The 24,451-nt window shown below is 33.1% G+C and overlaps 1 long non-coding RNA gene across 1 annotated transcript; it reads right to left on the reverse strand.

Moving 5' to 3' along the window:
* Window positions 1–371: 371 nt before the first annotated feature.
* On the reverse strand, window positions 372–23,799 carry LOC141486721 (uncharacterized). The gene is made up of 3 exons (XR_012468005.1): window positions 13,267–23,799; window positions 12,693–12,938; window positions 372–668 (listed from the first exon to the last, which is right to left on the reverse strand). It is a non-coding gene; the product is annotated as an uncharacterized lncRNA (long non-coding RNA).
* Window positions 23,800–24,451: the final 652 nt, after the last annotated feature.

Raw genomic sequence — 24,451 nt, forward strand, 5'->3', positions numbered from 1 at the left:
GTAACTCGTCTTGATAATGCCATCTGAGATGATGGCGAAACGTCGACTATCGAATAGTACACAACGGATGAACACCCGGAAAAACAACACATCATATTCTACAATCCGTTAAAACCTACATTGTAATATATATATATATATATATATATATATATATATATATATATATATATATATATATATATATAAGATCTTTCAACTGTTTAAGGATGCATGTGGTAAAACATATTGATTGAGATTTTTTCAAATTTGATCTGCTTCTGGAAAAAAATACAAGGCAAAGATCATGACATTATTTGAGTTTTTACTATATAATTTGGAATCAATTAATTCAAATATACTTTTCAAGTGTCATAGACAATGAAATATGTATATTTATTTCATCCATTTGGCACAGTTTATTCAATTCAGCTCCAAACCAAAATTACATTATCACATACGTAAATATGTGGTTATTATTAAGTGATTTTTATTGCCCTTAGAATGACTTTAAAAAGTCGAAAAATCAAAAAATTAATTATATTGGTTTCAGATACTTGGTGTAAACTCCCTCTGCTTGACTAGTAAGTTCGCAAAACAACATCCAATTAACAAGATTTATTGTATATATTGACGTGTATCTTCTCTAGTGCGGATTTCGTGCTTTATGTGTGAGATCTGCGTCAAGTCTGAAAAACGTTAACAGGTGCATTTGGAATAATCAAACAAATATGGTACAATGGAAAATATTTATTCATGGTATGGATATAAAATGAAAAGAGACGACTCTTCTTCATTTCATTATTGATGGATAAGTTATTTTTAAAAGAGATATTTAAATTTGGAACGTATACAGTACAAGATCGCTTCTATTAAAATCATTGAGTATTGTTTTTCAGGCATCAACTATCGCTGAAATCGTACTTTATCAAAAATCATCAGTGAAAATAATTTCGTGTAATTCATTCAGATTGAAGTATATCACTGCAACAATACATCTACCAATGTCATAAATTTTCCATTCTGTTATACTAAATGATAAAATGTACCCTGAGAAATCGATTGTTGGTAATCACTTCATTGAATCTAATAAAATATATTGACATTCCTGGAGTCACTGACATTCATTTTTCACTAATTTTTTTCTGTATTAAATGTGATTCAATTGATTAAAAAGGTGCACTGGAAATTACCCTATTTCTTGGTCGACAAACATATACCGACCGACTCGTATTCTTACTTTATTCATATAATTACAACATTATCAAATCATACAATAGAAAAAAACGTCTGTAACGGGTAATTTATAATCCACCTTATTACTTTATCAACCAGCCCTTTCCATTTCTTATATAAAACAAGTTAGTGGTCAGCCGGCCGACCCATTGAGAGACTTGGATTGCTTCTAACAAAATTTAGTTGATTATATTATGGGGTGCGACCTTGAAATGCACCTGTACAAGCCGACACATACACCTGTAGCTTCATGATATCAGATCTGATGGTCACATCCCTTGTAGGCCACCCTAAGACGGAGAGGCGGTGTCGCGTGGCCCGACATTAGTTTCTGGGTATAGAATGTTCAGAAACATTGATTCAGAATTAAAATAATTGCATTGCAAATGAAAATTTCCTATGGAAAAAGTAGAACAAAGTATTTACATATATTTCAAATTGCCATGTTTGTATTTGAAAAATAAATAATCCATTCATTTTTTCACATACTAAAACTTTGCTCGTATCACGCGACAAGTAACGCTTGAACAAAATTTTCATTTTTATATTTGTATAGATAATAATATGCACCATTCACTTTCATTTATTATTCAAAAAAAATACACGCCATTGGAAAGATGTCGAGATATTGTTATATAATCATCTTGAAATATATACAAAAAATCAATTATCAGTTTAAATAAAAGAAATATTCTGTACAGTACTTCAACCAGAATCAATGAGTGTTAGTCTCTTTCATTAGAGATTTAAATTTTCCTAAATATTAACCTGATGTTATTTACTTTTCTTTTCATAAGATCAGATTGTTAAATAACTATTTTCAGTTGTCGTTGTCCGGAGAAAGGCAATAAACGGTGCCGAAAGCTCGATATGTGTGTCAATATAAAAATATACCAGCTTATATTACGCCTAAGACATGGTGGGATAATTCGTTTTTAACTTCCAGATGAAAAATTGAACTGGTAATAATCCCATGTCATGTGAATTCAAAAGCGGCAACTAAAATATACGAATAATGATTCCGATACATTTTTAATAAAACGTATGGGTAGGTAGTTCAATACACACAAGGCAGGTGCACTCATGGAAGTCTCACGTCACTATCTTTCAGCGCCTTACAAATAACAGTCCCTTGTCAAAATTATCAGATGTAGATGAAAATAATTCTATAAATGAAATCTTAGTAATGAGTATATCATGAGTTTGTGTTTTCAATGAAAACTTCACTCATTTCAAATCAATAAACATAATTTTCTTCAACTTGAATATTTATAAGTACAAGGATTTGATTTTTATTAAAATTATTGTCTACGATTTGACAAGTCATTTAGTAATCTTGTATTTTTATTATATTCGTGTTCGTTTCCATAATATTCTTCACTTTTTAAATGCAAACTTCAGTTGCTGTTTTAATATCCTGCGATGAATACACATCAGTCCAATTCTCTTCGTTTGGGTTGTATTTTAAAATTTTATTATCGATAGGTTTTCGGTACTCTCTAACGATTGGTTATTGATTTGAGGAGAAAAAATGATCTGTTAGAGAATGTATCAGTTTCGAGGACAAATAGATTGGATGGAGGGAAATCAGGAAATCTTTCATGAAGAGTTTATAAAAGGCATGAATCCATATGCCAATATTATTCAAATATGTATTCTTGGTATCTTTCGTTTCAATACAAGTCGATTTTCATACTCCCACTGGTATATGTATTTTTGATTTCAACTTCTCCTGTTGAAATATGTTAGATGAGTGCTTCTATTATTAACTTTGACTTCTGATTGTATTATTCTCATACCGTTCCGTTATTGAATTATATTATGTGAAAAGTGAAGGTTTTTTATATAAACAATTACTTCACTATTTTGGTTCACAACATCAAAATTATATTCGAAACTATAATCTATCGAAAGAATTATCTCTTTGGCCTTCCAGGTCTCACATTAAAAGTATTACTTCAAAATGTGATTATTTTTTCGAGCAGTACTCTTAGTTGATCAATAGTTCTGCTTGCACTTCTTATATTATAAAACAATATTTTTAGACTGAAATTAAAAAGTTTTTTCTTATTAACTTGCGATTTTACTAATGTTACGTCCAAATGTGAGTATTTAATTGCATTATTTAAGTACACAAATTATAGGTCAGTACTATACTTCAATCACATCTGACTTATTTCACTGTCAGAAATAATTCCAATTACCAGAAATGCAATACTCTTCACGACGCGCGTTAACCATAAGAAGTTTGTATCTTCAGGAGATGGAGGAAACTTATTCCCAACTATAAAATTCTCTATACATAACAGAGTGATTCTTGAAGAGTAATACCTTGGGCTGGTTGGAATGTGCATGACTCTAATGCCATCCTTTGCTATTTCCAGACTTTCGAAAGCATACAAATATCCAGTGTCTTCTGTTGATCTCAACAATTTCAGACAGTTTTCAGAACGCTTGCCAAATTTTTAAGTCGATGTTGATGGTTTCACCAATCTTTGAAACCGACAATTACCCAGCAGATATTTAGGAAGCTCTTCTGGAATGCCATCAGAAAATGAATCTACATGTTTTTAGTTCATGGCAACCAGTGGCGGCCGGTGTTATTTTTTCAGGACATGATTCACAACAATATATATTGTATATTGTAGTTTTTCGATAGATAATGTTCTGAATCAATGCTTTCTGAACATTACATACCCAGGAACTAATGTCGGGCCACGCGACACCGCCTCTCCGAATTAAGTACTTAATTCACTACGAAAAAGTAGTGTTAGCGAAACATGTCATGATACGGACCTGTCTTTTTCATTACAGATATTGATACAGCGATAAGTTAACAATCCAAGGGTATATCACATATTGGAAAAAATAATTGTTATCAGTAGTATTGAGTATTACATTCATAATCTTCATTTATCACCCTTTTCATTCATGTTTTTGAAGTTTTTTCAATTGTCTTTCACAAATGAAATTATATGGACAACGGCTCCAGAAAAACAAATAATATAATGGTTTAGTTTTATTTTTCAGGAAGCTATTACAGAACTATGACAAGCTCTGTCTGACCTTTAGCTTGACCAGATGTTATTGTGAAGCGGGTTTTCCAGGGCGGTATCAACGTCTCACTATTTGTTGGGTATCGAAGCAAATGCACGATGTGATGTTATATCAAATGTCTTGCAGTAATCGATCGAGGCTCTCTGGAGGTTTCGCTCATATACTGAGCAGGTTTTCCTTGCAATCAGCCATATCTCCCGTCGACTTCCTGTGTGTATATACTCGTTAAAATACTGGATCAACTGCGGAGAGTATTCGTGTATAAGAGACACCGATAAACAACTCATAGCACGATTTCAACCATGTTATCGGTCGGTAATTATTTGGGATAGATGAATATTGTCATTAGGAAAAATAACGACAAACCATGCTTGAATCTGCCCCCCTTTCAGACAGAAAGGGGTACTCAGTTTTCCCACCAATGAGAATATATCTCTGACCGAGGCAGCAAAATTTTCAGAATCTGAATGGGGTCTTCAAATTTTTTTGATGCTCATCTTCATTTTTATTGTCATTATTATTCGTTCTTCGAAGGTTACACTTGTCGGGCTCTATCCACGAAGCCCCGATACATACAGGAGGACACAACAGCATCATCAACAACCAATGACCACTCTTCACACGGTAAAGTAAGTGATCATGAGATCTGAAAATAATTTTTCCCAAGTCAAGAATGACAGTATTCTGTCAAAATTTCTGCCTTAGTTCGGCAAAACTGCGTAATCTTGAGATTAGTCAGTACCTGAAAGTAAAAGTGGCGACATTTTCTCCTACGAAAACATTTTGCATTTTACGAAGTTGAGTGGTTCAGCTCAGCACCACTGATGAGATCTTGGTGGGTCGAAACCACGCTGTCTGGTGTTGGATCACAACTTCAACTAGCTGTTTTACAGTAAAAGCTGAAATGAAGGACAGAGGACAAATCCCATTCGACGGTCAAAGTTAAAGCTTGGCTATGCAACTGACGTCTTTGAGAATTGAGTCTTCTATCGATCCCATTGTTGGCGTCTTCGTAGGGGAAGGCGTCATTCCCAGTACTTCTCATACATCCAGTGTGAAGTTATCAGAAAATGTTCAGTATAAAAGTTTTGATATCAATGTATGGGACTTTTCCGAAATATTATTCAATATACAGGATACTCAGTAAAAGTGTGGCGGATTAAAGTTATGTTTTTATAAGAAATGATACTTATTGCTTTCCATATTCAGATTACATTGAAAAATCATTACAAAAAATAAAGGATTATAAATTCAGAAGCTATCTGTCGAAGAAAGAGATGTATTCAACCTTTCAAAATGTTTATTTTGTTATGGAAATGTTTTGAGTTTTTTATCTGATACTGGATAAATCAAAACTCGCTTTTCAGAAGAAGATTTTAAAATACTATGTAATTTTTATTGTTGAAGACTAATTCGATTGAGTTACTGGGTTCGGTAGGTATATTTTAGAGTGAAATTTATGTTATAGTTTGTTGTAATTTCATTGGAAATTTGAGACTACCCATTCATATCTAATTCATTTCAATATGAAATTTCATTTTCGAAGATTTCGATGAAAGAGTTAATGTTGAAACACAAGATGAAATCACATTTTGAATGAAATATTAAGTGTATCATTTGAAGAAATCGAAAAAAAACTTTTAAGGTTTGATTCACCCAGTATCATAAAAAATAATGCAATCAAATTATTATTCAATAATGAAAGAAAACACAATTTCAAAACATCTTCGAAACATGAAAGAACATTACAATGAGTTTTCATTGAAAATGTGAAAAGTTGAATATATAAATTCTACGACGTTATTTCTGAAAAAATGTCTCAACTTCTTCGTACATAATCATATAATTTTATATTTTTTGAAAGTACTTTCCTGGCGGAATCCCAATATAGAAATCAATATAACTCATTCCATTTGAAGAAAAACATATTTGATTCACTACACTTCCACATAACACTCTGTATATTGCAGAATATCTCAAAACAGCCCGTTGCATAGTATTGATATCTGAAACTTTATATGAAAAATTTTTGATAACTTTGCTGCCTCATTTCAAACTTCTAAAAGGAGCTCGTTGTGAGACACACTGTATACCAAAACCTTGCTACTGAATTATTTGATATTTTGGCACCATTGGTGTCTATTCTGTCATCCAAATAATATTTCAGTGGTTGTAGAAGTTGATCGCCGAGCGGTGAACACTACATTACATTATTTCGTGGACATTAATGGAATCATTTCAAATTCAAGGAAGAAACAAACAAGTTTCAAGTGTTTCAATACAATTATTATTCATTTCATGTAGAATAATTTCGGATGAAGTGAACTATTTCGACCGTTTAAAATTTCTTAATTGAAAATCCAGTTTAACATCAGAATATTGGAATCTATAATATCCTCATTTCTTTTTCGTATTCTAATTCCACCGACGTTCCAATCGTTTGGTTAGTTACAGTTTAATGGTTATTAGAGGTCATCCGCACGTTTCGACAAAATCGATACTTGTGAATATGTTACACACCAAAAAGTGTGTATCAGTTGTTTTTATGTTGATCTTGAAATTTTTTTCTTTACGAATTGCAAATATAATTCTCTCATTTGATTGTTTTTTTACAATGAAGGCTATTTTCAATGTATGAGCAAAATATTTTGAATCACTGAAATTATGGACAAATTAATGACAAAACATCAAAGGGCGTTTGATTTTTTCATGGAAAGGATATATACCTAGTTTCCAATTGAAAAAATTATTTATTCAACAAATGTATTTTGAATGTCTTAATTCCCTTTATATTTGTATTTGGTTTCTGATTTTTAAACGAAAATAGTGCAATCTCATGGGCTATCAAGGCAACTATTTATTTTATGTAGAATGAAATAGTAGGGCGATAGGTCTTTTCAATTGAATAGAGAAAAATGTGTTTTGTATAATTCAGTGTTCATATGAATGTATTTGTTCAGGTAATGCCTGAACGCCAATTTCTTTTATATAAGAATGAATGGAATTGAAGAAAAACTATAATTTCTATACTTCATAATGAAAAGATACGATAAAACTTTGTTAACTTCAAAAATGTTTAATAATATTATTTGATATACAAGCTCATTATTCGAAATCAGATCAGTTGCTTTGATGAACAAAATTAAACAAGGCACGAAGCAGGCACGTTCATCGTCAATAATAAACTACTTTTTTCAATAATAACAATTTTCAAAACAATGTATGACTGTTACGTCAGTTCATTATGACACAATTACTTCTGAAGACTAAAAAACAGTTTTCATTTTCGGAATATAGTGTCGTAAAACGTATCAAATCTATATACCAAAAATATATACAGAAGAATCTCATCAATTCTGAAGATAATTTTGTAATAGATAAAATGTGATATACAGGTTTTTATTTTCCCTAATTCACTTTTCAGCTGCAACTGTTTCCTATAACACTTTGTATGAATTGTACACTAGCAACCACTTCGTGGCAAAACTGGAGGTACCAAAAGATTCAGTTGGAACTATTCAACCATTGAACCTCGAATTATAAGACTGACCATAATTAGAACTCGAAGTAAGTGGAATGAAATATTGATGAAGAGAGTTTGAAAAGGTGTTCACTTGAAGTAATATCATCTTCACTATCAACAAGCTCGTTTATTTCACTTGAGTGAATTGAAGTAAAATATCCATTACCCTATAATCCATAATGGATTTGCTAAAAACTTCAACAATCAGAACAACCATTTCAACAAAATGGTCTTTTATTTTTCTCACCACCATTTCACCAAAGACTTCAATAATCAGAACAACCATCTCAACAGAGTGGTCTGGATAGAGTCTGCAAAGTTTGAATAGTATATCTCGACATTTCATTCACTTTTTTTTCCTCTTTTTGTCTCATCCGGAGCTGAAAACTCCACGATGAATATTGTCTCACTCTGATGGTCAAATAGTCCCAATAGAATCGGCAATTCTCATTCCCCATAACGAAATCAATATTTCCATGAGAGTAAGGAAACACCGCTGTCTCGTCAATACCGTAGGAGTGAGGAAAATGGTTATTTAGGTTCCGTAATACAGTATTACGAGTATGTCGATAAATATAGGCTGAGATGGAATATGCGAGTGCAGTAGACTGAAGTGTTTTAGACACCATCTTGGTAGGCCATAATGAACCCATCAATTTTCGACTTCAGCCCACTTATTCTGAGGAAAGCGAAAGTTGGGCGCTTTGATGAGCCAAGTTCTTCAATGTTGTTGAAGAGGACCCCATCCATTGGCTTATCCTTTTGTTGCCGCTGGATTGAAGTGTTCTCTGCAACTTTTATATGGGTCTTTTGCTGGATGGGTTCCAACTCGGTGAGAGAGTTGTGATCACCTCGTTCAGTGTCGAAAACTGAACCGAGTTCAACAGCCGCTCGGGCAGCTTCCCTAAAGGGACAAATTCAATTCCCGCTCTCTCATGGTCGAGAACCATGCAGAGAAGGTTATCCTAACTTCTGACGATTCTATAGGCTCCTTGTTGTCGGGAGAAAGTACAACCATGAAACGGATGATTTCGGATGCAAAACTCACATGGAGATGCAGCATTTATCGGTTCTTCACATCAAGTTGATACAGCTCCTCCTGAGTCCACTTCACTACTCCAAACGAGTAGAGTAAGATTGGAACGAAAAGCATATTAGTTGCAGCAACTTTGTTCTTTTTTGACAGTTCCGGTGACCAGATATGTCGTAGTTTGTGCTGATATGTGCTGCAGGGAGTTCTCCACTGCTGTGCTGTTATCTATTGTAAGTTGCCTTGTTTCACGCCGAGGTAAGTATACGTCTCTCCAACATACAGATAGTATAGAATGCTTCAATCTACGAGCTGCACATCCTCTCCATAGTCCCCGCATCGTTCTCTTTCAAAATGGACCATTGCACATTTGTCAATCCTGAATTTCATACCGATAGTATGACAGTATAGATGAAAAAAAATTAAATAAATGGAATTAAATAATAAATGGTAGTCAAATTGTTTTTGCTCCAAAGAGTTCTCAAACAGTGAAGTTCGAGGTATACTGAGTTGAACCTCAAAACGATGAGCAGCCACAGTCAGTCGCGTATTTCTGATAGGTGTGTACCATTTTTGGTGGAATCAAATATGCCAAGTCACTTGAACACCTCATGTGAAATTATCTATGAAATAGAGACAAATCTCCATCCTTTCTTGGATGTTCCAGACTATCAAGGTTTCAAATGATGATCTTGTCTCCACCTCTTTTTTTTCTTCTATAGCTTTCATTCGAATTTTACATTTTTCTAATTTCTTGTTCTTTTATTCATTTCTCCTAGTTTTCCTAGTTATATTTTGAATTAGCAATAGTCAATATGTGATCACATTTTCTTATTTCATTTTCTCTGCCCGAATAGTTTAGGGTAATTCCCATTGAGAAAGATATTGTAGTTCTGATGTGGGGAAGTTCTATTCGTTCGGGATCTAAAAATTGACAACGGATATGACATTTGTGAGAAAAAAAACAATGTTTCAACCAACTTATCAATTTATTTTCATTTCAAATCACAAAAATTTTAATTCTTCACAAATTTGCTATCTCATACTCAAATTTCATACTTATTGTTTATTTCTTCCCGTTTATTAATACTATTTGTACTTGTATTGCTCAATCATTCTATTTTGAAGATATCACAAATTATATAACTTCCAAACTTAAACCCTGTAACTAAAACAAAACATGAATTGTTTACCGTGGGAACTATTTTTTCTCATTAATGAACCCAACCATATTATTGTCAACTTGAGTACTATTTATACCTTTGAAATTGGTAAATTAAATTGAGCTTTCAACTGAATAGTGTTTATTGTGATCATAATAGATTGATAACGTTATGGGTCGGCCACTCACGGTTTCTGACTTATTATATATTCAGAAAAGGCAAAAATGGGAGATTAAAATGGCAGAAACAAGAGGTTTATGACATTTGATCGACTGATAGTGAAGTAATAACAACAAATGAATATATAAAAAACACCAAAAAATGCACTCTGAGAAATCACCCCTTTGTGTATAGTAACAGACACACTAAATTAACATACTGTTATTATAATTGTTTATTTTTATCTGGGTATCTTGATTCCGTCGGGTATCTAAATGTCGTCTTTTTATGTACTATGAAACGATAGGTAGTTGGTGGTAGTTGATCACCTTCACAATAAATTCTGGCTTCTATATACCACAATCACTATGTTTGTTGCAAGTTCGATCCCAGCCCACTTGAGACAATTTCCAAAAATTCTTTGGTTCGTTTTAATCAGTCGTGACTTATGACTTATGCAATATGTTTTTATAGTGAGTGTATAATGTATGTTCAGGTGCTAATTAAATATAGGATAAAGAAAATAAATTGCGTCTAATTTGGTTTAGGTTTATTAAACCATTCTTAATGATAATGAACCTAAACTAGTCGTAACCAATAAAAATCCTACTAGGAATTGGATAAAAGTTATTTTCTCTATCTTATTTTCAAAATGAATTTCCATAAAAAATAGGTCATCAATCGAACAAGTCAGATACCAATTATTGAGTTTTCTGTATATTGAATGATTCGTAATAGAAACCGCACATTAAAAAGTATTACCTCGTTGATCCTCAATTCACATAATTTTCTATAATACTTTTTAGGAAAGTGAAGATAATAATATCTTTTCATTTAATAAAAAGATTATGACTCGTTATTAGAGAAACCCATTTATGTATCATGCCAATGCACAAATTCACAAGTAGCTCATACACTATTCGATTTCATGAATGATCTCGGAATTACAATTTACCACAGTCATCGTGTTGTGAAGAACTTTCGTAGGTTCCTTTGAGTCAAATTCGATAAAAATCTTTTTCTGATATCAACATATATTTCCATATATCAAAATACTAATTTTTTACAAGTTGTATAACTAATTGGATATTCAATAAAAACGTCCTTAGTGTGTTCAACCGCAATCGATCAATATAATGTATTCGGTAGAGAGTGGTAGTGTGGTAAAAATTATTCATTCTAAAAAGTTATTCAATGATGATCTATCCATAATGGCAGTGACCATAGTCATTAGAAATATTTCGATTATTGAACAAAAACCTCGGTCTGAAAAGAAAACCGTACACAATTGATTTTGGTAGAAACTCCTGTGATGTGGTCTTTATATCCCTCATTACTTGTCCATCCTGAATGTCTTCACATTCCAAAACTCTACTCTCTGCGGTTTCAACGTGAAATCATTACGATCAATACGATTTTCTAGTTCCGTCCCTTGTACTACTACATCACTTTTGAACATTCTTTCTCTGAGTGAGTCTGTTCCATAGAGATCATGAAAAGCTGTTGGATAGTCAAATAACTTGTGGCATGGAAAAGAAAATCGAGTTTTGGAGATGCTGCTGCCGCAACCGAAAATGGCGTATTTTCGCGATATTGCATAAAATATCACTACTAATATTCTAGCATTAATGATAACGATGACTTAAGACGGAAAACACCAGACTGTTGCATAATAAGTACAACTTTCTCTATTTGTCTGGTGAGAAGACGATTTCGGAGGATCAAATATTCTACCGTCTCCTCTAGGTCCTCATCAGAAAGAATTATTCAGTGTAGTCAATAGTGCAGTCCTCGACAGGAAACATAATATGCATGTACTTTAAACTAGAAGCTGTAGGTTCATTATTAGAAGCAAAATAAGGATTCGTTGATAATAATACCCTGGTTACGGAAGTGTTGATGGTAAAAAAAACATCAAAAACAAAAACCTACTTGCAGTGAAGATATACAATAAAGGGTATAGATAGGAAATATTCAGGTTCAGGTTCAGGTGATTTTGATATATTCGAAGCCACTGCTAGAGATTCCTCATGATTCTCGATAGAGCTGAACCACAAATATGAAACATGAGCTATGAAACTATTTCGGAATATTTTATATCCCCAAAAGTTCAAAGTTTTCTCAAGATTTCAATATTAAAAGTATTCTGCGTCACTTTGAAGGTGTCTTATAGTAGCTCGATAGACCTGTGAAGGCGTCTGTTCTTTTTTAAGGAATCAGCTTGTGTGTAACCGCTTCTCAATTGACAGGATAATGGGTATTTTGGATTATCTTGGTTTTCAGACTGAGAAGTTTTTGTCTAACTGTGCATCCTACACCATGAGTTATGGTTTTACCTGTTAATTTGAAGATTATGAAAAAATATATCTCGTGCTACACCTAGTAGGTTTGAACATCCCCATTTTTTTATATATTTGTTGAAAGAATAATTGCCACCATTCAATTTCATTAGTTTTTTCAACATTTCACTGAGGGATCAGACAACTGAAAGGACCATGAAAGTATTTGGGAAAAACTGCTCCTGCATTACCTGTTATTTTCTTACCTGTGATGAGTTAACTGAATTGTATTTTCAAGTCCTAACCATACACCAATGTTCCTTGATCTTTTTTATATCTTCTTCTCCACTGACATTCTAAAATTTCTATAATCAATTTCCGCTACTGGTATGACTTCACATAATTATTCGTGATTGCCTCCATCATATTAACCGATATTTCATATATTGAGTTGAATTGAAGAACATGTTTTCATTGAGGAAACTGCTAGTTGAGCATCGACAACTGATTATCTGAAATTATTTTGGTTGAAACTGGACACCAATTTCACTTTATTACATTGATGTCATCAAATTATAATTAGGTTCATTAGCTACACGCATTTAAAATATTATTAATGGGTGGAAGACAATTAATATTGGAATTATTGAAATACCGTATAATTATGGGTTATATATTATTTTCAGTATATTTATTGCAGCTACTACCTTTTAGGTAACGGCACGAACTTAATTGAGGAGAAAAATTGTCATATCGAATTAGTGTTAGTCGGTGCTCCTCGTTAATATTCAACAGAATGCTTTATGAATACCGAAATGGAAGTTTCGTATAGATACTTACTGATAATCAATTCAACGTCAAATATTGGAATGGAAATTTTTCTAGTTTCCCAATGAAGAATCATATCTACTGAAAAGTAAAGAAATAAGTCTTAATTAGAAAATCAATTTTCAATCATGAATGCAAATAACAAATAACAATAAAAGAGTTTATGTATAAACAATAAAAGAGTTTATTGTATAAGTTTGAAAATATCCGTATAGGACGAAACTGCAGTAACGTTAGTTACAAATAAAAGTGGTAAAAAACATAGAAAGTTTCATTTCTCTTTTCTTCAAAATATTTTTGAATTTTCATTGTGATAGAATAGATGTCTTTCTGACAGTTCTTTTAACATACCAAACTATGGTGGATAAGAAGTTGAAAAATCGTGTTTTCAACAAAAATCTTTGTAATAGTTTCAGAATAAAATTTATTTACTTTATTCTTTTTCATTCATTATATTGCGTAGTTTTTCCACGGATGACATTTGTATCAGATTTCAATATGACTGTTTATTATACAATGTAAGAACAAAATTTAATTCTATGCTGTAATTCAATGGCTATAGTAGATATGTGGTGTTTTTTTCCATTTGTATACGGAAGCAAATTTGTGAAGAGTATTCATTATTCCATACATTTGTCTATTCTTCATTTTCACTTTTTCATACACTCAATAAGAGAATGAAAGCCAAAGAGGTTATTCTCTTGGTAATTATATTTCCATCATAAACCCTTTTCATAAATTGAAGTTTCCAGATTTGATTCATAGAACGTTCATTTTTGGGTTCTACCTTCACTCAAAATTGGGGCTCTTGTAGGACACCTTATAACAAACCATATATGAAGAAGGTCAAGCAGAGAGGTCACAGTACCTTGAACAGGTACGGATTTCTCATCCTGGGACTACAAAAAAAATGTAGGAATAAGTTTCATGCAAGTCCCTTAGAATAACTGAAAACAACTAAATAAATTATTTGTTTTGCATGCAATCCAATTTCATTATTTTTTCAGACCCATGAAGAAATTAAAACCAATAAACTAATTGAAGTGACTTGTCCAGCACATGAAATCAAAATGAAAATCTGCTTCATATACTGCACCAAAGTGCAGTATATGAAGCGTGTCTATTATACTTCTGAGAGGAGCCCACCCGAAAGACAACACTGAAAATTGAATGCCTCTCTGACAAAAACCTAAAAACATGAAGAATGCTCTTCTTATAATGTTTTCTTTTCATCTTCTGAAGATGCTAAGCAGGTGAAACGCGCGTCGGAAAGAGTAATGTATTTCTGGTGATTGGAAAATGTGGTTGTTTTTAGATTTATTCTACGCCAGAGGTTCCAGTTCCACCTTAATTTTTTTAGGAGTTTGAAAACCTTAAACCCAGAAAAGTTTTTTTCTAATTTTTATTGTCCAGCACGTGGAATGAAAATAAAATGCTGCTCCATATAGTACGATAACTGAGATCTTATCGTACCTGTAAATCTAATGAAACAACTCGTCTTCAATACCAGATTCCATTGTGAACCTACCGTCTATTATATTTCTAAAAAAGGCCCACCCCAAAAACAAAACTGGAAATTAAATGCCTCTCTGACAAAAACCTATCGAAGAAATGTCATTTAATTAGGAGTGCAATAAAATTTCGCATCATTATCGAACACAAATAACTGACACGAACCCCATAATTTTCAGGAAGGTTGTCGTATCTACCCAGCAACTCTATCTTCTCGAATTGAATTTAATGGCAAGGGTGAATGAAAGCGTTGGCCCTTAATTTCGGCAAAATACGGCATCTTAGCGAGCCGTAATCTATTTTGTACCACCGGGTGATTAAAAAGCAGTCTGGCAGGTGAATTTCACCTGTTCGGCACGGGGCCGGCCACGCGGCTTTGACTGACGTTATACATTCTTCAAGATTTCGAGTCGAGCCAGTCAGGAGCGTGGGAACGGACAGCATGAATGAAAGTGAATTTATATGATTTTCAATAATATTTCATATTCGAACAGCCAACCGTTTTTAATATTATTATGTCTCAATAAGTAAACAAAAGTAATTATAATAGGTATTCCATTTCAATAACATGAATATTTTTAGGGGCCTTGCACTCAACAAGCAAGTATGAGATTTGGGAGTAACTGTTGTTAACGGCAGTTAATAATTTTGAGATTCCATGAACGCCCGATTGGGCTGACCGGTAGTTCGTCCTGCGTAACTTGTTTATGTGTTCTTCACTGCTAATGGATCTCATGTGAAGAGAATATTTTGCCCATATGATTCTTGAACTCTTCTCTTTTTCAACCTTAATATCCTGAAAAATAAATCCAGATCAATAGAGAATGATCTATCTGGAATTTTACAGAGTTATAATAACACCTGACGACAAAGTTCTGATAATTGAATAAATTGAATAAAAATAATGAAAAAAACTCGTTATTTGTGTACTCAACCTTTTTCTGCAGAAGAGTTGACATTTCGAAAAGCCATTTCTTTTCTTTTTCCTCAACAAGAATTATTGACGATAACACATTCTATGGGTAGACTAAATACACAGATATTGTCTGAACCTTCAGTGCATCTTTATATCTACATCTTCAACTTTTCATTTGTGCATTGACATTTACATAGTTGGTTGAAATATATTTGCTACAGAGAAGTGGATTATTTAAGTTTTTTGTTTCATTGTGTAGTTCCTAGGTGAAGTTTTTTGTTTTCACTTCATTGGCCGATCCTTGATTGTTTCATCTATCTTCTCTGCATATACCTATTCGCTAAGTTTCCTGCTTAGGAATATTACTGTTTTATCAATATATCTTTATCCGCACCAACATAAAATACTATAAACATTTATTTTTGTTTTTTCCCTGACATTAATAGGTTTCAATACAAGAAAAATGATCTCAATCCATGATTGTTTGATCTATAAACACTTAGTTGCACTTTTCGAACAATTCAGTGACGTCGTATGACAGTGAGTACCTAGTCATCTATGCAAACGGCTACAGCATGCCAAAAAACCAGAAACATAATAATTTATAACCCAACAAGAGGTATGTATATTTTTCCATGAAATACACACATATGTATTACATAATCTACTATGAGCATAATAGAGCGAGAATATAGAGAATAAGGATATGTTCTTGAAAATATTCAACAGGATGTAATTTTGTCAGCAATCGAAAATACACATTATACAGTGCGGCCGTTTTAGAAATGGCTGTTACAAAGACGTCTCGTTTATGTAATATCTTCGATCAGAGAACCGATTTCTACGAATATATAATGAATCAATAGTGTACAATATAAATAACAATTCCATAACTAACATTTCATCCATTTTTTAGATTTAGAAACTTGTGTTTCTAACAACGTAACCATGCCACACTTGAAATTAACATTTCATATTTAGATAGGACAACATTATTTTGAAGGAATATGTTAATAGACAGAATAACCGTAGGAATTGAAAGGGTACATTTTTAGGAGAACATAATTATGTTCTCCTAGTACTTGGCTTGGCCTAGTACTTCTCCAATTTTTTTTGTCGTGTATGTCAATGTTTATATGGAAATAGCTGTTTCGAAAGGGATTTTTCTTACAGTTTGTGTCTGAAAGTTACTTCTTTGCATGATCTACATATCTTTGTATAGAGTTAATTGTTTGAAATTGATTCCTTCCTTTCTTTGGAAGATTCTCACATTTTTGTATCAAGAAGGACGAGTAAAAAACCTAAAGAAGTTTTCCTGATCGGTGAATCATCGGAATCGGAAATGTAGAACACCCACTTTGTTATAAAATGTCATTCGTGATTTCAATGCTCAACTAGGTCATTGTCTAGTAGTCAATGGAAAACAATGTGAACATTTACTTTTGTTTGCTTTTGGTAGTATCAAAATCACAATTTGTATAAATATATGTTATTTCTTCAGTTCAAAATGAATATTTGCTCAACTTATAGACGCACTGTATATATTATTCAATGTACCTGTTCATTATGTAAGTACTAGGCAATAATTAGTCTAACCATCTGGCGTTTGAATATTACTGGAGTTTTTTCCCAACACCAAATCGTTATTTTTACACCTCGACACGTGTTTCGATCACCAAGTGATCATCTTCAAGAGGAAGATAAAACTAGAAACTACTCAAAACTAAAGCTATTTATGTTATTCAGGTACATCATACAGGTAGGTAATCAGTAATACCACCCATACAAGTGTACCACCCTAAATTAATTTTACAATTGGCCTTTCTATTATTTTACAATATGTCCTTATGTATGTTCAAATGTTACAGCTATATATAGAACAATTTTCAGCTATATAAAATTAGTTTCACAATATTGCCTATCTAAATATATTTATAATGTGTCTTTTTGTAGTAACCAGTAAACCCAACAATATTATTTCAACAAGCTATATAGTATGCTATTTGGTATTGGTCCGTTATCATTATTCATAATATTATTATGTTTACTTATTTCTACACTTTCATATACATCTAGTTGCCTGTTGTTGTTAACTTGTCTAACTAGATGCCTATGAGAGTGTAGAAATAAGTAAACATAATAATATTATAATTAATGATAACGGACCAATACCAAATAGCATACTATATAGCTTGTTGAAATAATATTGTTGGGTTTACTGGTTACTACAAAAAGACACATTATAAATATATTTAGATAGGCAATATTGCGAAACTAATTTTATATAGCTGAAAATTGTTCTATATATAGCTGTAACATTTAAACTTACATAAGGACATATTGTAAAATAATAGAAAGGCCAATTGTAAAATTAATTTTGGGTGGTACACTTGTATGGGTGGTATTACTGATTACCTACCTGTATGATGTACCTGAATAACATAAATAGCTTTAGTTTTGAGTAGTTTCTAGTTTTATCTTCCTCTTGAAGATGATCACTTGGTGATCGAAACACGTGTCGAGGTGTAAAAATAACGATTTGGTGTTGGGAAAGAACTCCAGTAATATTCATTACTACACCAAAGGTTCCAAACAGTATATTATAAGTACATCTGGCGTTTATTTATTTAAGAAGCTCCACAAAAAATTTCAAAGGTAAACTTCATTGATCTCGACTTTTATTAATCAACTTTGGAAGTAATATTCAAGAGATTGGTAATATTATACAACATATTATCAGGGAAAAACAAAATATAGGTGAACTCATGCGTAGTCATTATCCACTAGAGAAGCATCTAATTTTGAATTTTTGGGTTAACAGTTAATCTCAGTTAAATCTATATTATGGAGGTACCTAATTTCTAAATTGCTTCTTACAGATAGCGCGATGCCAAACTTAATTTAAACTAATAATTTTGAATTTTCAATCTAATATTAGATGAGTCTGATAGCGTTATTATATAGATTTACGTAATATGGATGCTAGCGGGATGCCGAAAATGAAGCTTTTCCCAAAAAAAGTTGGAATCGACCACAATAGCCTGTTCAAAAAATATTGAACTAGTGATTACGAACAAGCTCAATACAGACAACTGAATAATAATGTCACTGATATTTTTTACTTCAAGTATATCAATGACCACATACATGAAAATATCCTTTTCTTTAATAGAGCTTAGTTTTAGTTTACTGATTTATTGGGCGATAACATGCATTGTAGATTTTATATTTTTTTTAACAGATCATCATACATACGGAAGCGTAGAAGGGCCAAAGATTATTTTTTTATTGGATTCACCATAATTTCGACTTAAAAGTCGAAATTTCGACGTTCATCTCGAAATTTCGACTTTTATCTCGTAATTTCGACTTTTATCTCGTAATTTCGAATTGTTTCTCGTAATTTCGACTTTTATCTCGTAATTTCGACTTTCATCTCGAAATTTCGACTTTCATCTTCAAATTTCGACTTTCATCTGGAAATTTTGAGTCAAAAGTAGAAATAGATTTCCTTGAGTGCATTATAATTTACTACGAGGAGATGTTAACATAAGGTTTGTGAAATTGTTATGTGATTGAAATTTCAATGGAAATACTTATGTGGTTGAAAGTGGGATCAACCTCAAGCGACCCTAAGATTAGAAATAATCATTAACTCTGAATCAATCAATAATTTCAACAATAATCATTTCGAACTGATGTTGAAACAGGAACAAATATTTCAGTTTAATTTACATTTTTGAAGATGCTCATGTCAATGATATTTCATTAAATTTCACCACACTATTTATTAGTTCTCATCTTCACACTCGAAAAAATTTGTGATTTTGAAGATCATATCATCGTCACATTCGTCATGATCAAAACAATAGAATTGAGTAATACAAATTGATTTCTCTCTGATGTTCGTTTAGCTGCCGATTCAAATTTTTTCGCATGAATTCAAATTTTCCCAGGTAATTGGAGGATATTTCTGAAAAGAAGGATGTCCCAGAAGTAATGGAGAGGATACGAAAAGCCTTCCATGAAGTAAGTATTTACTGAATCAACAAATCGACCATGTTTTTTGTATGGAAAAAGCATGCACAATCAAAGGATAGAATCTTAGTGGTCTATATTATATAAACATAATGCACAATACTGGATGAATCTATTTCAAACCCTAATGGAAGACAATTTCTTTGATGCATCATTTTCGGACAAGTCTATAGTTAATTTTTTTTTTCATTTAGAAATATCGTTGCATCCACCGCATGGGTTATTAGCAACATAGAAAAATAAATATATACATATATACACATATTACATTATCATTTACAATAGAATTTTTTTTTTCGAATTTAAATAACATTGGGATAAGAAAGAGAGGTTGTCTGGTACTTAGGATTTCACAATTTGTTGAGTAAATCAATTTCAGAAAGGAATCCGAGTATGTTTGTGAAGTTACAGTTCACACCAAGAGCTGTCTTTATATTTGCACTACTATTGTACTTCAGTCGTTCATTCACGACGATCGGACATTCCACCATAAAATGTTTAACTGAAATTGGCACCCCACACGTATAACAGATTTTTTCATCTTCCCCTTTCAGTAAGTTTTCGTGAGTATACTTTGTATGTCCAGTACGCAAACGAGTCATTATGATTTGTTGTTTTCGTTGTTTGGAGATATATTTCCATGGTTTGATGTCATCTTTAATTTCTTTCAATTTCATTTTAGATATTGACCATATGGATGACCAGTAATTAGAAACCACAGTTTTCATATATGCTTACAGGTCAACATAATGAACTCCTTCTTGTTCTTGAATAGTTTTCTTGATGGTTTCACGTGTGATTTTGTCGACTCGTTCATTGCCAGAAATCCCGACATGTGACGGTACCCACATGAATTGTGGCCTTCTGGAAGCTCCCGTAATTGAGTGAGTATACTCTTTGATGGATGTTGTCAGCGGGTGATCAGTATATATTTTCCGTATACTTTGCAGGGAACTTAAAGAGTCTGTTAAAATTAACGTTTTCTGGATTTCTTCATCAACGGAAAATTTAATTGCTTGAAGGATTGCGAAAAGTTCATCACTATAAACGCTGCAATATTGAGATAGTTTGAAACCACTTGATGTATTCGGGCTCAGAAAGGCTGATGCTACCCCATCATTTGATTTGGTGAATTTGGTAAGGTATAAGTTGCATGATGGCAGTGCAATGAGCCAGGGAGGGGTATCTGAGGTTTTGTTGGAGAGTGTTATTGGGAAGGTTCGGGTTTCATACAGATTTCGGAAGCGGTTTGAGAATGTATTATGGTGAACTGGATGCTGGTTGTCAGCCGAAATTGTTGATGCATAGACTAGGCTCAAATACTTTCGTCGAACTTGCAATGGTGACTATCCAGATTCACTGTGAAGACTTTCAGTAGGCGTTATCCTGTATGTTCCTAGGGCTAGTCTTATTGCGGTATTATGAACTGTGTCAACAACTTTCAGGACTGATCTAGTTGCTGAGGAATATATTATAGAGCCGTAATCGATCTTAGACCTTACTAGAGTTCTATAGAGAAGTAAAAGCGTTTGACTGTCGGAGCCCCAGTTATGGTTTGAAAGAATTCTTAGTAAATTGATACCGCTTTGACATGATGCTCTGAGATGATTCAAGTGAGCATTCCAGATCAAGTTACTGTCGAAAATCATTCCTGAGTAGCGAATTTGTTTAACTACTTGGATATTCTGATCGCATAGCTTCAACTTTGGGGGGGAGGAGCCTCATTCTTCTTTGAAAAAACCATACACTTGGTTTTTTCTGGGCACATTCTAAAACCAGTACATTCAACCAGCTCTCAATTGAGAGCACTGCCTCTTGTAGGTTATTCTGAATTGTTGTGTAATTTTTCCCTATGAATATATGACCAGATCGTCTGCATAGTTTCCACAGGGTGGCTGATATTTTTGACAGCTTCATTTATCACTATCAGGAAGAGGGTGACGCTTAGAACTGAGACTTGAGGTGTGCCATTCTCTTGTATTGTTCTTCCGGAGAGTGTTCCATTCGCTTTATCTCTAAAGGATCTTCTTTCCATAATGTTTCCAAGAAATCTCAGAAGATTTCCATTTATACCCCAGGATGAGAATATTATATCTCCAAATCATGTCATAGGCCTTACTTATATCAAAAAAGATTGCAATGGAAATTTGTTTATCGGCAAAGCCTTCATGGATATATGATTCTAAATTCACCAGATTATCCGATGTTGATCTGCGTTTTCTAAAGCCACTTTGTTTAGATGTGATCTGTTGATTTTTATCCAGAAACCAGCTGAGTCAATAATTAATTATTTTTTCCAACAGCTTACACATTGTACAGGTCAGAGATATTGGCCTATATGATTGTGGATCTCTCTTTGGTTTACCATGTTTTATCAAAGGTACTATGGTTGCTTCTGACCACTTTTCAGGGAAAACCGCTCCCGTCCATATCTTGTTGAAAATTTTAAGGAGAAGATGTTTAGCTACATCTGGCAAGTTTTGTAGAAAAAGGAATGGAATATCATCAGGACTTGGGCTGGAGTTTCTGAAAGAATTCAGTGCTTCAATAAATTCTTCATGGTTGATTGGTAGATTCATAGGGTACATTTCATCTCGGGAAAAGTCGATACCTTGAGTTTCTTTGATATTTTTATAGCTCAGGAATTCAGGTGTATAGTTGGAACTGTTGAAATTCTTCTTGTAGATGTCTGAAAAAATTTCAGCAATTTCTGTATAACTGGAAGTCGTTTTTCCCTGATATTCAATTTGTTGGATACTATTGTCTGTTCTGTTACACTTTATACGTTTCACTTTGTCCCAGACCATATTTAGTGGAGTAGAACTGCTAATGGATGATACATAACTAGCCCATGAGTCCCGTCTACTTTTTTTCATGATCCACCTGGCTTTTGCTCTCAGGGTTTCGAAAGTTGTCAGGTTTTCCGGTGTGTAGTGCCTTTCAAGTCTATTAAAAGCATGCTGAGAAGCTTTCAGAGCCTGGCTACATTCTTGGTTCCACCAAGGAACTGGATTATGGCTGCTCAGATGTTTTGTTTCTCCTACGGCTAGCTAGGCTGCATCCTTTATAATTCCGGTGAAATTGTCAACACATTCATCAATGCTGTCTTGCATGTGGAATTGATTGGCTTTGATTTCAACTATATTTGCGAAGAGATTCCAATCAGCTCTCTTCCATCTCCTACAGTTCAATTTTGTTTCATACCATTAGTACAAGTAAGAGATAAGTTGTTAATGAAATTTTAATTATAATTTTTATTTCAGAGTGTTCTTGATCAAGTATATTTTGAATGGAGTATTCGTAGAATACGGAAAACAAGAAATGCTATTGCTCCAGCAGGGAGACCAAGTATATTGTATGCGATGCCTTCCCTTTATGGAGTTATAGATCACCTCATCAAGATTCCATCATTCGCTTTCAAACATGTTTCGTCAAAGTGTACATATCCCCGGACAGCCTATGATGAAGATTTTTGGAAATTATGTTCAATTTTCATGATAAAAATAATTACACAAGGTCCCTAGATCCTTATGCCACAATTGATTTATACATTAACCTGAGAAGTGACTTAATTGTGTTATTTCAATAAATTTCAGATTGAATTATGCATTGATATTATTCGGTGCTTTGAAAAAGTAAATGCTTTCCGCACGAGTAGGAGAAAGGCGACTTTGGCCAAAAAAATATCAGTTTCTCATCATAGTAAGTCGATCTGATCAGTAATACTCTTACTTCATTATCAAAACTTATCTAAAATTCAGTTTTTTACTACAACTGAAGAAATTTCTAGTGGAAATTCATTAACATTTTGAAAGAATACTCTACACATTCATATCTTAAACGTCATGTAGAAACACATTTTGCAATGGCAACCAACTAATACTGTCGGTATGTTCTTCGAAGAGATACAATGTTCATTTCTTAGGTATTATGGGTTTTCTCTCCTCGTTTCGAAAAATCATAGAGACCTAATGACCTAATTGGAGCACTGTCGAAGTGATTTGAAATTTCGAGACAAAAGTCGAAATTACGAGAGATTAGAGAAGTCCTGGATAAAACACACACACACAGGCAATTATGCCTAGGTATATTTTACTCAGAGAGCAAATCTAACCCCATTTTGTAAAAAAAAATTGTGATTTTTTTTTGTACATGCAATACTTGAATAAAAACTTGAATAAAACTTATCAATGGTGGATCAAATAAACAAATAATCTTTGGCCCTTCTACGCCTCCGTACATACATGAATACAAATTATTATCATGATTTGTTAATTTTCAGAAATGAAAATGAAAACTAATAAAACTATATGAATTGGGGCGATGACTACTCTTATTACAAAGTTTTCATCTATACGATCAATAGATAACTCCATTCTCAAAAGTCCCAAGAATGGTCAGTTGCAAAGTCAAGTTTCAACATCGACCGCCGACGAGATTTGTCCTTGTCTTCCACTAGTTGAAAACTAGAGCCCAAACACAACGCATTCACAATCTAACATCATACAGTGCTGTTTCAACGCCATAGATCTCAACAGTGGTACTAGAATCATAAACGCATTGTTGAGTCAACTGTCCTTGAAGATAGAAAATAAGAGATAATACTATGGCGTGTGGAAAAAGCAATGGCTGGTGTTGAATCATGAATGCTTTCTGTTTGGGCCCTAGTTTTCAACTAGGGCCCAACTATCGAATCTCTTTAGCGATTGATGTTGAAACTTGGTTATTCAA

The sequence above is a fragment of the Leptinotarsa decemlineata genome, unplaced genomic scaffold (assembly GCF_025532065.1).
Source record: "Leptinotarsa decemlineata unplaced genomic scaffold, Ldec_3_MD MMD2_tig00026369_RagTag_RagTag, whole genome shotgun sequence".
Lineage (NCBI taxonomy): Eukaryota > Metazoa > Arthropoda > Insecta > Coleoptera > Chrysomelidae > Leptinotarsa > Leptinotarsa decemlineata.